At 37.5% G+C, this 16887-nt stretch overlaps 1 protein-coding gene across 1 annotated transcript in view; it reads right to left on the minus strand.

Annotated features, from left to right (window-relative positions):
* GPC5 (glypican 5) overlaps positions 1 to 16887 on the minus strand; it is a 702481-nt gene that overhangs the window by 27695 nt on the left and 657899 nt on the right. The window lies entirely within an intron of this gene.

The following is a 16887-nucleotide window of genomic DNA, read 5'->3' on the forward strand; positions in this document are numbered from 1 at the left end:
ACTATTTAAGTTGATTTTTAATTATGAAACATACTCATAAAAGTAAGGGAAAGTATATTTGTAATAATCATCGTATATATGTCAGACTATTTTGTCAGATGCATATGAAGTGTATGAAGTGCCTTAAAGACTCAGATGTAGGCTCAGATTTGGAATAGAGAAGTTCCTTTACGACACTTAGAATAAGTCCAGTCCTCTGTTATGTGCCTTTTGTAACAGTTTTCAGTAAATCATTACAAGGTGACTATCAATGACATCAATCTGCTTGAAAAAACTACATCCAGTTTGAATACACTTTCAGTAGTGACAAATAGCATGGACTGGACACTCTGCAAACGGCAGAAATTGGAAGAAGAGCCTTTTTCTAAACTCAGCAAGGAATAATTGCTCATAGCTGTCCAACAGAGCCAGTTACTCTAGGAGGAAAGAACTCTGAGAATAGGTTTATAAAACATGCAATAAGTCTTCCCTACAGGTATAGCAGAGTTTAGATATCTAAATGTCTAAAAATCTGGCTGTAAGCTCAAAGTGAAGAAAGTAAATGTAAGGCTGCCTCTACAAGAGGAATCTCATTTTGTTTTGAAAAATCCAAGTTTGACATTGTCTTCTCACTGTGCTATGAAATAAATCTGAAGGCTTTGTTGCTTTCCACCAAAAAGAAGAAGAAAAAAAAAAAAACATAAAAACCATAGGTACCAGTCCCAGGATGAATATAGGTAGGTAGGTTACTTGGAAAGGAGGAGTTCACATTTCTTTCCCAAATCAAATACAACGGAGACTTGAATCTCAGCACCCATCAGCCCATACAAAACCCTAATCTATAGGCTATTGTACCTATTGTACTCCTTATTTTTTTTCCTTTTCTAACCCATTATAACTCTAAAAAATCTCCAGTAATATATTTTCTACCATTGTTTTATTCATAACAATATCATTTTCCAGGGAGAAAGACTTTATCAAAACCAAAACAACACAAAAAATCTTAAATCACTTTCTCAGAAAGTAATAGGGATGGCAGGCCTAAATCTCCTGATAAGATGGTTGCCGGAAAAAGTTGCTATGAATAAATCATCAGTTCTTCATTTCATTGCAACTGAATGAATACTTCATTTCTTGCATATATGTACATATATATATGTGTAAAAAAATTTTGGATGTGTATATTTCAGAAAATTAAGGAATATTCTTCATGGCCATTTTACTTATGGCTGTACTGTTTTTATGTATCTATTTTCACATATCTCTTGAAGAGCTGTGTGGATGATTTAATATAAAAATTATAGTTTAGTTTCTCATCTGCAGGCTACCATTTCCCATGTCACCGTGAAAGATATCGTTCCAGAAAAAAAAAATTATCATCCTAAATAGTCGGTCATTCTTAGAAGTAATAGCACAAGCTAAAGTAGCAGCATGTCTAGAAGGAACTAGATTACTTACACAGTTCCCTCAGAATCAGAGTATTAAAACAGAAAAACACTACTGAAACTAAAGTTGCTCCCTACAGAGGGATTGACAGCCATGACCTTGCCATCTTAAAAATCATAGTTAATATAGAGGGACTGATTCTGTTAATCTCACTATTTCTGAGCAAGTTCATAATTAAAAAAGTCCATTTGAAATTGATGACTTTTTAAAACAAGCTAATACTAAATGTAAGTAGACATGCTGGAATCTAGACCATATTTTAATACAGAGATTTTAGGCAACAATTATAGCAACAGTAGATGATACTGTTCACCAGCTTTTACCCTCAATATAAAAGCCAGAACTGTCATGTAAGTATCTTCCTTCATTATCAGCCATTGAGGTCAGTCAATCAATGCAGTTTTCTTTTCCATTGCTTTTAGAATGATGGAGGCATATTTACCCCTCCATATAAGGCTACTGGAATAATAATAACAACAAAGCTCCCAAACAAAAGCAAAGATTATAATAGATAAGGAGTGGAAAGAAAGAAAAGTACTGAATAGGACTCCTTCCTCTGTACTCTAACCCATCATCATGAAACAGTAGAACCAAGTGTTTGAAGATTCAGTGCAGTTTGATGCATTGTACTCAGTAAAATAACTTGATCTCAAGCAAGAATGAAAAATATACACCACTTCACTTTCATGAAAGGAAACTTGTGTGCTCGTAATGAAAGCTTCTTTAAGTTTATGTAGGTTTTCTTGTTATTGTTTATTATTTAGGAAGTGAAATAGGATGCTACAGACAACTGCAGAACCCTTAGTTTAAGCTTTTTATGTGCTCCGTGGCTACAATATTTTGCTAGTGTTTTGGACAAGTACATTATTTTCTGAATTCCTCTTTTCTGTTCTGAGAGGCTCCAATACTTCTCATTCTGCCCCAATCATATTCTTGAATAATGAAAAGTATCCAATATTTATCAAAAATACCTCAAGCTGTTGTTGTCTGCTTGCTTTGCTCATTTACTGAGGGTACTCTACAAAAATATGGCCAACCAGAGTTCTACGCCGTATAAGAAAAAACTATTAATGATGAACACTGAAGACAGATTTTTATACACAGTAATGAAGATCACTATTTCCCTTTTGCAGCTGTGTAAAGTACCTACAATTTATTAACTTTTTATATTTTATTAGACATGAAAACAGCATTTAAGCTCAATTCATTTTACTCCTCAGAAAGAATTCAACTTCCATCTTGAAAAATTAAAGCAAAATATTTATAATTGAAGACAGCTACATTTCTCTAGGTAAACTGAGACATTTATGTGAAAGAAAATTGTTTATATTAATTTCAGTGTTACAAGACCCAAAATGTTTCATGAAGGAGATCTTCAATATCTGTCATCAGAAAACCTCCTTCCAAAATATAATAACTATTTATTTCTGAAATAAATTTTTTCTCTGAAATGTTTTGGTCCAAAATGTCAAACAATATAGGATTCTATGGACTTAAGGATGGCTGCATTTTCTGTCTCTTCATGTTAAAGACTCCTTCTTACAAAATTCCCTGAGAATTTCCCATATTTGTATATTACAGGGAAAGGTGATTGAAAAAGTAACCGGATTTAATGACTAAAGCCTCTCTGTCTCTCTTAGCAATGAGATTGTTTGCATCTGTCTGATTGTATCAAACTCAACTTTTGCTTAAAGTTTTAGAACTATCTGAATAGACAGCTTTTCCCATCTTTATGTGTGATTTGTTTTTTTCTTGGGGGACAGGGAACAATCAATGTTTTCAAAATATATGCTCCTTTAAAGAGGCAGAAAAAGTATTTTGCTTAGTTCGATTTTCCACAAAAGATGTACAGGTCCCCAAAAACTTTGTAGAAAGCACGTCCAATAATGAGCCCATATCTCAGCCAAAGCAAGTTACATTTTAAATGACGTCCAGTTTTATTTCAAATGTCTTAACTAGGTTTAATATTTGTAATTGTAATGGTGATTTTATTGAAATACATAAGCTAGTAGAATAAAATTAGAAAAGAAAAGTAGGGTGTTTGAGAACACTAGCAGTTTGGGCATCATTTCAGGAAAGTACTTAAATGTGTACTTAAAAGGAAAATAACTTCATTCAAGACAGAGCAGACAATGCATGAGACAGTGTAGAAGACTGTCTCAAAAAGTAAAAGGTCCCAAGAGAGTTAGAATTTGGCAACAAAATAAAGTCATGAAAATCAAGTGGATGGAAATTGGCCAAGAATGAATGAGCAGAGTTTTTAGGCAACTAAGTTGTTTGGAAGATTGTAATTGAACCTGGGAGATGTGTTTCAAAGTTTACAACAAATTATGCGGGGAATATTGTAGATGCAGTAATTAGTGTGGAGTCCTAGTGGTTAGATAGGCCACTAGATAATGAGGCTGTCTACAAAATCATGATTAATTGACTAGAAAATGATTGTTCACTGTTCTTGCTAACAGAGGAAGTAGAGAGAATCCAATGAAGTTAGCAATTGCTAACTACAAAGCACGGTAAGAGAAAAGTTCAAGAAGCATCTAGGTAAAGTTGCTCCAGGAAAATCCAGCAGTAACTATTAAATACAATTCTCTCTATTCAATTGCTTGAATATAGGCATTTAGTGTCATTTCAGACACCCTACACACCTCTATGTGGCTATTATATATGACCTTGAAGCTGAAAGAAACTTTTCCTTTCAGAATAGAGCTCGTGAGATGCACTTGGGTATTTCACCCATGCGCTAGCCGTTTATGCTTAAGCAAACAAACCCCAGGTGTTTATTTTAGAATGAACTGAATCTCTCTTGAGATGCTATTGACTATCTTAACTAGCCAGTTCATTAACTATATGTAAATCCATTAACTATAATTGAAGCTTAAACATTTAGCTTAAACATAACATAAGTAGTTATATGAAGACATCTAAATGAAAGTGTATTGCTGCTTAGCTAAATGCAACTAAAAGCATCTACTTCTGTCTCAGGAAATTCTTGAATTGCAGACCTACAGGCACGGAGAAAATATTCCAGGAAATGATCAGTGATCACTATATATTTCTCCTTTCTATAAATCATTGCCTAAGCAGCTGCTGGAGATAGATGATAAATGAAACAGACAAAACTGATGGACCTTGACCTTGAGCTGTCCAAGTATGGCAGCACAGATGCCCTAAAGTTGTTCTCTGGGGACTAAGTGTGTTGTGTATTGCTAGGAGCTAAGATCAAGTTAGCATAGCAAAAGCCAGAACTGTACAACAACCAAACGAAAATCAGATGAGACAAGTAAAGAAGAGAAACTGGTAAACGCGAACTGTATGAAACGAATTGTTCCTCCTGAAAGGGTTGGGGTATTTTTAAAATTGAGGACTACTTCGCTTCAGGTAGGGTATTGATTTATCTGATCTGCTTCATGTGAAGTCATGAATACCTTCAAAATATCAAGAGTTCACCAGGTTTACATTTTAGAAACAGATTATTTTCCCTGTTACATCATTGTATCATCTAAATTACTTCCGTGATGAAAACTTTTGTGTCTTCACATCACAGCTATTTCCAGCACTCTCTTTACATGTTCCCTGGTGATACATTTATAGCAATAATTTACACAGAAAAGGAGCATAAATTTGATTGCTGGCATACGACTGTCCATCCTTGCTAGTGATTAGTTCCTCCATGGAAAAATTTTGATCCTTTTTTCTAAAGAGATCCTAGGCGTGATTTGAAGAACAGAACACACCGCAGACTGTTCCCAAAAGGGAGTGTGAAACGAACCCTTTTCTTCTGAGGGGGAAGTGAAGGAGGAGTTCAGCCACTTGACTTTAAAGTGCTTTGACACTTGTCTTATCAAACTCTCTCATTTACTAATAGAGATGTAATTGAGGTGTTTTTCCAAAAACTGTTTAAGCCACTCTTCAAGCAAGGCTTGAACTACTTGGGGCACTAGTACATATCATAGCAGTACATATCATAGTTGTCTTTTTTTTTTTTTTTTTTTTAATCTTTTTCTTATCTTTGTGATTTCTTTGTACTTATTTTCACATTTATGTTTTCACTATTCTCTCTGCCTGATCCTACTGTGAGGTTCAGGTGGTTAGGTCAATCTCACTGCTCTTACAAAATCTCACCGTGTTTTCTGTGAAGCATCAAGTTCAAATGTAGATCCTATGAATTCTATTACTGTAATTCTACTTCCTCATGAAGATAGACGGTTTTTGTTAACAACTACGTCATGATGCGGTACAAAGACCTTTAGACCTTTACAGAAAGTTACACTTTCTGTAACTAATGTATGGATTCTCAGAAGAGCACGCACCAAAAAAGTTATAGCTTTATCTCCAGAAGTAAAAAGATCAAGCTTTTTTGGGAAACAATTTCTTTTTATTTCCTTTTTTATAAATTGCCAGCACACTGATGAAATAATATAATATATTAATAATAAATAATAAAATAATATAATATAATATATATAATATAATGGAGATGAAATAAATCAATAGAGTGACTGGATTGCAACACTAGTATGTACAGTAGGTTCTATGTCCTATGTACAATATTTGTATGTTACTGTCATAAATCTGATCATTAGCTGCTTAAATGGACTGCCATTTCCTATGAATATTTATGTTGTTACAATTATCATGGACATATCTGACCATAAGAAAGAAGGATTTGCTTTTACAACAAGTTTTGAAAGTGCAAAGAATGAGTTACCCGCCCCCCCCCCCCCCCCAAAACTGCCGTAATGGAACTAATTTCTCAGATTGCTTCTAAGAACACTGCCAGAAGCCACAGGTTGTTCACTTGAGAAACTCGGGAATTTGTGATTGTAAGAAATATGACATCTATATTTAAATTCACACCTAGGGACCTATTATGTGATAATTTCATTTTCGTATAAATTGCTTTTCAAAAGTTCTGAACTATATGCAGTAGTTTCTGTGGCCTTCTGTGCCCTAAAGGAGGAGTGTTAACATGGTCTGTGACTGACCCTGCATGCTAAATGATCTAAACTGAATTTCATGTGATTGAATGCCACAAATATTTTAGAAAGTACTGTACTCAAATGGTGTCACAATACCTTTTTCTTTTATTTCTGGTGATACTTGTTAGAACTACTTGCACTTTCTAACCCAGCAAGGCCTAGAAACCTATGTAAAAGGAACAAGTAGATAGGACTATGAAATGCTTTGCTCGCAGAAAATCTTAGTTAATTGCAAGATGACTTTCATTTCCACTACAAGAATAATGATTTTCTTCGAGAAATTATGTGGTCTGACTAATTAAATGCATTTTTAGATCCACAGGGAACTTTGGTTACTTCTGCTTTCAAGGAATCAAACGTTTTTAGAGAGGCCTAGCATTTTTTCCTCTGTGTAAGTCACATTACAAAAAAAGAGATTTTAAAAAAGTATAAACAGTCTAGAAAAGTAGCTAAATAGTACTCTCTCTAGACAATGTCAAGTCTAAGATAAACAAACAGGAAATGTACAGTTAAGGAATACTCTCTTAACATTCAGTTGTATTATTGTGGTAGGTGACAGTAAAGCTACAACACACAGTGCTTTGTCTTTTAGGTAAATGAATTTCATTTAAATAGTCTAAATGTATCACAGTTAAAAATTATATGCAATTTTAAATATATTTACTTAATTTGCTAAAAAAAAGAAAGACCTAGTTTTAGGTTGTACAGCATATTATTTCTTCTATATGCTGTACTAATTGATCATTCAGTGTGCAGAGTTAGGATATTTTAGAAAGACTAACCTTCTTATCCTCTGCTGTCAGCAGAACTGTCTCAAAATAAATAAGCGCATGGTGGATAAAGGTATCTGAGCTGATTTAAATGGTATTCTCTCAAAAAGTTAAAACTGTAAACAACTAAACATAAAAAAGTATATTTAGAAAAGCATCATATAATCATCATCTCACGTAATATATGATGAAGAATGGACCCCTTGCTTGTCACCTCCAGAAATATCTCTGAATATTCCTTGCAAAATATATGCAGATACAGACACATGCCATTATAAGGAAGTCTGGGCTGCACTTTCTGTTTCATGTCAGGGACATATACGAGTATTTACACTTTGTCTCCCAAGTAAGTGAAAAACAATAACTATTTTTTGTTCCCAGAATGAGCAGAGTGATTGCTTCTGGAATGCAATTTTAATCTGTGTGTCACTGCTGGACAATCTGCTATAATGTTATGGTAAAGATAATATTTCTGACAAAAACACTAGTCCACCTGCTTAATTTTTCTCAAAAGAGGACTTGGGTTACAATATGCAAAACATTATTTGGATTTACTGTGTTTACATAAAATATTATTGAGAGGAACTTTGAAAATGTGTCCATACTAATAAATAAAATAGGACCAGGGCATGGGCTTGAGGCCTAGGTCATAGCTGTTCATATTGTGTAATTCCTAATGTGGTTCCTGTTATTGATTTTGGTCTGTGCCAAATGCTGTGGTCCCAGATGATGTCTGGGTATAGTGCATGAGCTAGGTGGTGCCAGGAACATTTCCCAAAAGTTTGGATATAGTCATCATTCTTTTTGGGTGCAAGAGTTCAGCTGTGTGGATATGAGCCAGGCTGTGAAATGTAACTTTATACTTTGTTCTTATTCTCTTTCAATTTATGTTGTAAGTACAGCTAGAGAGGTTGTCTCATCCATCTTTATACCCCAAAGAAGTCCCATCTGTATACATTAATTTAAACTTTTTTAGGCCCTTCAGTGACAGAATTGTACAAACTCCATAGCAATCTAGATTAGGGCTGGATTTTTAGGAAGGTTTTTTTCTGATATCTATTTTAACTCTTCCTGCTGCAAATCTTCATCAACTCTTGCCATATCCACAGAGAACATGCATAAATTAAAAATTTATTGTTACCTGCTGCAGAACTCTAAAGCTTGGTATGAATAGAAATGCATATTTGAAAGCACCAAGAGAAATAGTAGAACTTGCAGCTCTTTGGAGTTATAAGAATGGCCTGTATTGATAACAGAGGACACTGTTCCCAAGACACCAGTCCCAGCAGTAAGATTGTGCTGCTTATGTTGAAACCAACTGGCTTGTACTATGATAGCACCATAGCACAGATCTCAGCGAAAATCTTACATCAGCGTACACCAGAAGGATGGCAACAGGGTTGCAGTGTATCCCATATGTCAATCCTTTTCTTTCTAGTCCATTAGGAAAACAGATATATTCCCAAGAAGAAAAAATAGGTGTGCCCTAAAATTTAAGGAAGCTGAAGTAAGCAAGATTCTGAGGCCAAGGACACCGCAGAACAGCTGATGACTCCAAAGACTATGAAAGATACGTCCAAAGGTTAGGTTGTTGTCACCAATCAAGAAGAAACTCAGAGACCTGACAAGGACTTTTCCATTGTCCTCTGTCTCCCACACAAGTGATCCTGGACAGATCTCTTGGACACATGTCCTAATGCTTATGAGCATGTGAGTGTGTGAGTGAATGCAATCTATGAGAAAACAAATGTGAAAAAATCATTTTATTTAGAGATTTTGTGAGAAAAAATCAAATTCCTCTTGTGTTTTCTAGAGCTTGATTTCTTTTGGACCATCTTCAATACATCCATGTGCTGTCCTACTCTACCTGTGGTCCACAAGGTACCTGTAGCACAGAGATCCTACTTTAAGCAGCAGGTTAGACTAGACCAGTCTTTCCAGTCTAAATTATCCTGGTATTCTCTGACCCAGGAGAGGGCAGGAAGGAAGGGGAAAACTCCATTAAAAGTATTATGTATGCTTTTGTGATGTACGACCCAACAGAGAAGCTGTTTCTTCACCATGCTGTAATGAATATTGGTAAATGTTTGTTTTGCAGTCCATAATAACTCTCAGGTCTTTTACTGCAGAACTTTTTGGCTAGCTGGTTATTTCCCATTTTACATTCATCCCTGCATAAGTAGAGTACTTTCTTGCTACTAAGTTAATATTTAACTTAAACTTAATACTACAACTGATCAGAAACTTTTTAAAAGATTTTATCTTCCAAAGTACTTACAGACCTACAATTTCATAATACCTGAAAACTTAATAAAGGTGTTCTTTTTTCCACTCTCATGAGTGAAAAATATTATGAAGCCTTGAGTAGACTTTTTTGTTATCACACAATATACATCTTTTCAGTCTGACAATGAGCCATGGATAATCCCTCCCTAAAATAGTTTTCCATGAGTTTTGCCACCATATTACAGTAGTTTACTCTGAACAGTATTTCCTTTGACTGTTTTTAGGAATGTCATGTGATAACTTCCAAAGTCCTTCTAAAATAAAGATATGCAACACTGTTCTCCATCTATCCACAGAATGCATTAAAATGTAATGGATATTTAGCTGTATACTTCTATTTTCTGTCTGTATATATATTGTTGCCAGTTACAGAGTAACAGGGTTTAGTATTTCTTCCTGGAGGTATTTAATGGAATTCTAAATTCCTCCATTATTTTGTAGGGTAAAGAATAATTAAAAGTACTGCCCATTTCTTTGAATTAAAGGTAATTTGGCAGTATAGAGTGCTGACACCACATTAATTTACTTCATATTCAGTTTTCACTTGCAACTAAGTGGATTTTTCTTTATAATATACCTTCAATTTAACATTATATTCTGTGAATCAGTGCTAAAATGTAACTCAAAGTGCATGCTGCCTTCGCTCCAATGCATACTTTTCTCAGCAGTGAAAAAGTTTGTCTGTGCAGAGTACTAGAAGTAAAAAATATCAGTAATTTCTACTGACTCTAAGATGACATTAGTGTCTGAAGGAGAAATTACTGATTACATTCGATATTCTAAGAAAAGTAAAAATACAAAAGACACTCTCCACAGACTCATTTAACAGCAAAATATTTAGCTAAAGGGCTGAAAAAGCTTCTTTCTGTTATAGTAAGATCTGAATTATTTTACAATAGAATACGATGTCATATTCTATCAATGATGTTCTCAGCAAGGCTTTTGACACTGTCTCCCATAACATCCTCCTAGATAAACTCAGGACATGTGGGTTAGACGAGTGGACTGTGAAGTGGATTGAGAAGTGGCTGAAAGGCAGAGCTCAGAGGGTCGTCATCAGTGGCATGGAGTCTAGTTGGAGGCCTGTGGCTAGTGGCATCCCCCAGGGCTCAGTCCTGGGTCCCATCCTGTTCAACTTTTTCATCAATGACCTGGATGAGGGGACAGAGTGCCTCCTCAGCAAGTTTGCGGATGCTACCAAGCTGGGGGGAGTAGCTGATACACCTGAGGGCTGTGCTGCCATTCAGAGAGTCCTGGACAGGTTGGAGAGCTGGGCGGAGAGGAACCTCATGAGGTTCTGCAAGGGCAAGTGCACCTAGCAAAAAATAACTCTAGGCACCAGTACAAGGTGGGGGGCTGACCTTCTGGAGAGCATCTTTGCAGAGGAAGACCTGGGAGTGCTGGGGGGTGACAAGTTGACCATGAGCCGGCAATGTGCCCTTGTGGCCAAGAAGGCCAATGGTCTCCTGGGGTGCACTGCGAAGACGGTTGCCAGCAGGTCAAGGGAGGTGATCCCTCCCCTCAACCCTGGGGATGCCTCATCTCGAGTCCTGTGTCCAGTTCTGGGCTCCCCAGGGCATCTGCCCTATGAGGAACAGCTGCAAGAGCTGGGCCTCTTCAGCCTGGGGAAGAGAAGACTGAGGGGGGATCTTATCAATGTGTACAAGTACCTGAAGGGAGGGTGTCAAGGGGATGGGGACAAACTCTTTTCAGTTGTCCCATGTGACAGGACAAGAGGCAATGGGCAGAAATTGAAGCACAGGAAGTTCCGCCTGACCATGAGGGGGAATTTCTTCCCTGTGAGAGTGATGGAGCACTGGCACAGGTTGCCCTGAGAGGTTGTGGAGTCTCCTTCTCTGGAGATCTTCAAGGCCTGCCTGGATGCAGCCCTGTCTACCATGCTCTAGGTGACCCTGCTGAGCAAGGAGGTTGGACTAGATGATCTCCAGAGGTCCCTTCCAACCTTACTGATTCTATGATTCTATGTGTCACTTTATCCAGCTACATTCATATACCTGAAGATTCAAAGATACTGCATGTCAGAACACTTGCTGTGCATTCACACTATTAGTTATAATGCCAGCTCTTGCTCAAATGCAGCTGGAAGGAGGAGCAGGGGTATGCCTTCAGTCTTTTACTTGAGCTGTTCACAACACAGAGAAGGTAACATCAATAAGAATAAGAAAAGGCAGCCAGGTGCAACTCAGAACAACAGTTTGCTAGAACAAATCCATAATCTTTAAAGAACAAACAACAGAGACCGGAAAGCCAGGCAGTGACTCTAAGCAGAGCCATGATAGTGAGCAAACTGCATCTTTACTCACTCAATTATACTTCAGAGAACTTTTCTGGGCCTTTTTTTTTTTTTTTCCTCTTCAGAGTTGGCATAGGAAAGGCACAAGGAAGCCATTTACTGTTGGAGTAAAACAGGTGAAGAAGGAACAGAACTTGATTATTCCCTGGTATCTATTCCCATACTTCTCTGGCCTGCCACATATACCTTCAGTAGGGATCTAAGATAATCTGTGGTTTGTAGCATGCCTATTGTCAAACACTATGTCTCCAGACGAAGACGTTATAATGAGCTGACCTCTTCAGCCACAAAAACTATGGTCCAGCCACAATACCAGCATGTTCTCCCAGAGTTCTGCTGGAGAATCTATGGCTTACCAGAGCTGTACCCTCCCCTTTTGCTAGAGTTTCAGATGTTGCACAGACAGGGAAGGGATACGTAGAGGTAAGGTAAAATCATTTATCTTTCTGCCAAATGAGAATTTAGTGTATTCAGAAAGGCTTTCTGAGGGAAAACTGTCATTGTAGATAGGACAGGGTGAAAAAGTCAGGACGGAAAAAACACTTTGTGACTGGTGATAACCTGCCTTGTCTGATAATGTAGGATTTCCCAGATTTGCTGTGGGGACATGACTTGTCCCTATGGTAATGAAAGAGAGAGGCCGCGCTCTAGCATAAGCATTTTTAGATGCATGCTGGGAGTTCTTCTGATAAAAATATCAAAATGAACAGCTTATTTTAGGAGATTTTAAAAAAATATGTGGAGAGAACAATTTAATTTTTCTTCTTATTTTCAGTCTGTTTCTATTTAAGAGTTGGCAAGCACAGATCTACATTTTTTTTTAATCAAAGAAAGTAGTTGCCTCTGTGTTTACTTCCTCTTAAATAAAAGCGATTCCTCAAGAAAGGGAAAAGATGCTCCTTTCACTTCTTTTTCAATGAATGCCTTACTTATGTCTCACTAGGAAGAAGTCAATGCCTGCCCCAGGGTTCTCAGTCTCACAGTACAAAATACACAAATCTGAACAAGATGGGTAGCAAGGACAAAGGTACCCCCAAGAATGTACTTTTCTGATGCCCATGGGATGTCTTCTGCAGCTCAGCATTCTCACACATGCAGTTAACAACAGGTGTTTTTTTTTAATCTCTCACTGTTAGAGACAATGATAGATCCAGTAAACAAAGAGAGAATTACTATGGGCAACAATTAAAACCCTGTTCTCAGTGAAAAGTGGAAAAAAGAAGTGATTAGAGTTACATATCTTTTGCTCCATGCTGTTCAATGTGCTTATTAAGAAGAAAATGGAGACTGCTGCCATTTCATCTTTGTTAGGTCTTTCATGACCAGCTGCAACAGCTATAAGCATTTGATCATGTTACTTGGAAATAATTAGTCAGGCCCAAATTAAATACTTCTGTAAGCCTGTTTGAAAAGGTCAGGACATGCAAAAGCATGCCACTGAATTTTTGCTAGCTGTTTAGGGGAGCACAGTGAAGCCCCTTACCCTTTCCTGTTCCTCCCTTCTCTGTTCCTGATACTTCAGGAAATGGAAACTCTTTGAAATCTTTGTCAAGGTCTGAAATCAGATCCATTTATTCAGTGACCAGGTGCTTCCGTGCACTCTTTCCGTAGGTGCCTAATTTACTGCTAAGTTTCACAGGCAGACACAGCCCTGCCTGCTACCTCCTGAGCCACCCTTGCTGCAGAGAACAGGCAAAGGAACTTCCTTAGCAGAAAAACCCTGTTATGGTACTATGTAATGTTAAATAGCGCTTTTGGTAACTGTTTTAAAATTCAGATTTAAATTTTGAGAACCATCTGCTACAATACAGGTGCTTTAGACAGTCCATCCCATACCTCAGTGTCATTACTGAAAGACCTAGCTGTCTAACACCAGATGTAGAGTGCAACTGATTCAGAAATTCCAGTCCGATCTGAGCTTAAATAAAGCTAACATGATAAAGCTAACTTGGAGACATACTCCAAGGATGTAATAAGAAATGAACCTATTCTGAACATTGTCCTGGATTCCAATGTTAGTTAAAGGCCTACCTTTAGGTTACCTTGCTGTTTAAAAACACGCTATCTATGGCACACACACATGAAACACAGTGCAATGCAAATGCAGTCATTAGGAAAAGGGCATGCAACCCAGACCCTATTTCCAGAAGTCGGATAAATTTTAATATTGCACTGGAAGAAGGGAATTCTTCTCCATTCTAGCTGATTGTCCATACTGCTAAACACAGTCATCCGTGAACTCTCCATCTGCTCCTGTGAGTCCTGCATTCCTCTGTGCACTCCTTGCATAGTAGTCTATTGGTAGAAAATTATAAGGACTTGTCTTTCTGACTCGGTGCTCACCTCTCCAGGTTATTCTAGAGAGGGTGTAGAAGTATGGCTAGTAAGGAGGCTTCTAACATCTTGTCACTGGACACCTTTTAAATAGCAACATCAAACCAGCTGAATGAGTAAAAGTTTTTTGCAGCAAATACATACACAAGTCAAATTCTAGTGCCTGTATTAGGAAAGAACTGTGTCATAAACTTTTAAGACTTATTTCTTTCCTCATTGCTCTAGCTGTTGTCATTTGCAGCTCATTTTGCAGCAATGTAGCTGCTGCAAATCTACTGAAAAACACATAATTCTTCCCATTTCTTTCATTAGGAACCCTGGTGCCTAAAACAGGCCTAAAAGCAGCCAGATGCTGAAAAGGCAGGATATTTAGAATGGCACTCCACTTGCTGAATGAAAGTATGAGCCAGAAGCATCATCCAGGACAGACAAGGAAAGAATGAGGCATCCTTAGATGACATCTTAGCTAAGAGGGTTGAATCACACCTCCATTTAGGTTTCTTCCACAGTCAATGGCTCATTAGTTTAGACTGAGGTTACTAGTGTTAGAAAGCTAGTGGTGGGTGAGGTGTCTTAGTATCACAGTGGCCACTCTTCTTTGTGGTGCTCACCCTAAGGGTTTAGTGTTTTAATCAACCAGTTAAACAGGATTTAAATAGTACAGGCTTTTCTTTTTAATAATGTTACTTGTAAAATCTGGGTTGTTACTCGTTGCTGTTTAAAAACACGCTATCTATGGCACACAAACATGAAACACAGTGCAATGCAAATGCAGTCATAAAACCAAACCCTGGAGTGATACTATATTCACCTTCATCTTTTGAAGGACATAGGAAAGAAACTGTTTTGAAACAACATCTGATACAGACCAGAAAAAGAACAATAAAGTGATGGACAGTTTGCAGATGGTGGTTTATGGGGAAAAATTGAAAAAAATCTAATAGATTTTATAAGTAATCAGGAAAAAAAGGAGATATTTTGGTGATATTTATAAATGAAACTGTTAGACTTCTTCAAATATCTCAACACTGAAAAGGAGGTTATTTAATAAAGTACAAAGATACAAGATTATTGTCAATGAGGTGACAGGATAAATTGGGGTCAGTACTGTGGGAAACCTTTCTCATGGATGAAAAGCTTAAAAGAGATAGAAGAGTGGACATAGTGTAAGCTTCACCCCCAGTTCCATTTAGAAGACAGGCTAAACTTCTGTTGTTCCTTGCAGGCAGATGTGACAGGAAAGATGTTAAATGGATGGTCTTGGAGGTTACCAACATGAAGGACACTGTGCAATCAAGGTTTGAATTGTGCTCCCAATTAAACAAGGATAAGCACAGGATAATTCTGGAAAAGTTCACAGCATACGGTAACTTGATTTAGCTGAATCAGTTTTTATTTGTTTGAGACCTAAACCTGCATTATCAGACTGATGGTTTTCCTTCTATTCTATTAGAATTTTCAGCTTCATGTCTCTCTCAAAACTATAGAATACTTCATAGTTAACAAAGAACTCTGTGGGCCAGCACTGTCTTAGAAATTGATACTTTCTCCCCAAAAGTAAGTCACAAGAACTTCCAAGAAGACAGATTACTCAGAGGAAGAGTTTTCCCCTTTGAAACAGTTTGTGATTTTTCCATTGATTTCTTTAGATTTCAGTTCCAGGACTGCCTTTCCACATTAAAAGAACCTTGAAAGAACTGTTAGGTCAAATTGTATAAAATTGTTATTTTAATCCAAGATCAATGATCCTAGGTATTGTAGAAGGGAGACCATAGACATATTATAGAGGCTGAGATTTTTCCTTTTGAGATATACTTGTTTTTTCCCTAGAAGACTGTTTGCAATGTGAAGAGCTGTACCTTTCATGTTCCAGGAAAGCCTGCTTACGTATTTTTTAATAGCAAACGATCCTTTGGCAAATTTGGTATCCCTGATGCTTGTTTTTTTAATTTAATTGTCAAATGACATCTGAAATGGGCAAGAAACAGCTTTAATCATTTTATCCAAGTCATTTAAAAATTATGCATGTTTTGTTCAATGAAGCTGAATTATTCGTTCCTAACCTTCCATCCTCTACTCCTCTCTCTAGTCTGCTGAAAACTATTTATTTTAAGCTAAACCTTGAAGTGACTACTCAAGGTTCAAATCACTTCCTTTTAATTTAAGAACCAGTATGAGGCTTCTTTCAGCACCGTGAGACGAAATTGGGTTTTACTGCCCCCGGCACGAAGGCAAAATAAGCTTTTTCCTCCTCCTCTTGGACACAAAATACAAAGCTATGGCTGTAGAATGGACTTAGAGTTGAAGGGGGGAGGCAAGGATGAAGGATGGCTGAGAACAGGTTTCTAGAGAGGTATGACCAGGTTGAAAATCTGCAGCTGAGACAGTTGCCGGGGGTTTTAGAGGTTATTGATGGTAGGGAAAGAGGGACTTGGGTGCCTGAGGGCATCAATAGGTCTTTGTGGCCCTGGCCACTTTGGGACTCCCACTCATAGCGCTTCCCAGGGGCCCCATTTAAGCTCAGGCCCGGGTACCCCATCCTTGCAGTCCTCACTTTCTGCCTGCCAATTGCTCTTGGCTGCAGGAACAAAGGCAAAGTACCCCAGGCCTGTGGGAGACGGAGACCAGCTTTCTCGGCAGTGTACACGGCTAAAACATCTGATGCACAGCTCTTCTGGCAAAGGCAAAAAAGGCAGCTTTAGGGCACAATTCACTGCCATTGACAGCACATACGTCTCACTATCAGTTAAATTAATGTAACTAGGGTAAAGCCATCACT

This window comes from Rhea pennata, chromosome 1 (assembly GCF_028389875.1).
Source record: "Rhea pennata isolate bPtePen1 chromosome 1, bPtePen1.pri, whole genome shotgun sequence".
In the NCBI taxonomy this organism is placed as follows: domain Eukaryota; kingdom Metazoa; phylum Chordata; class Aves; order Rheiformes; family Rheidae; genus Rhea; species Rhea pennata.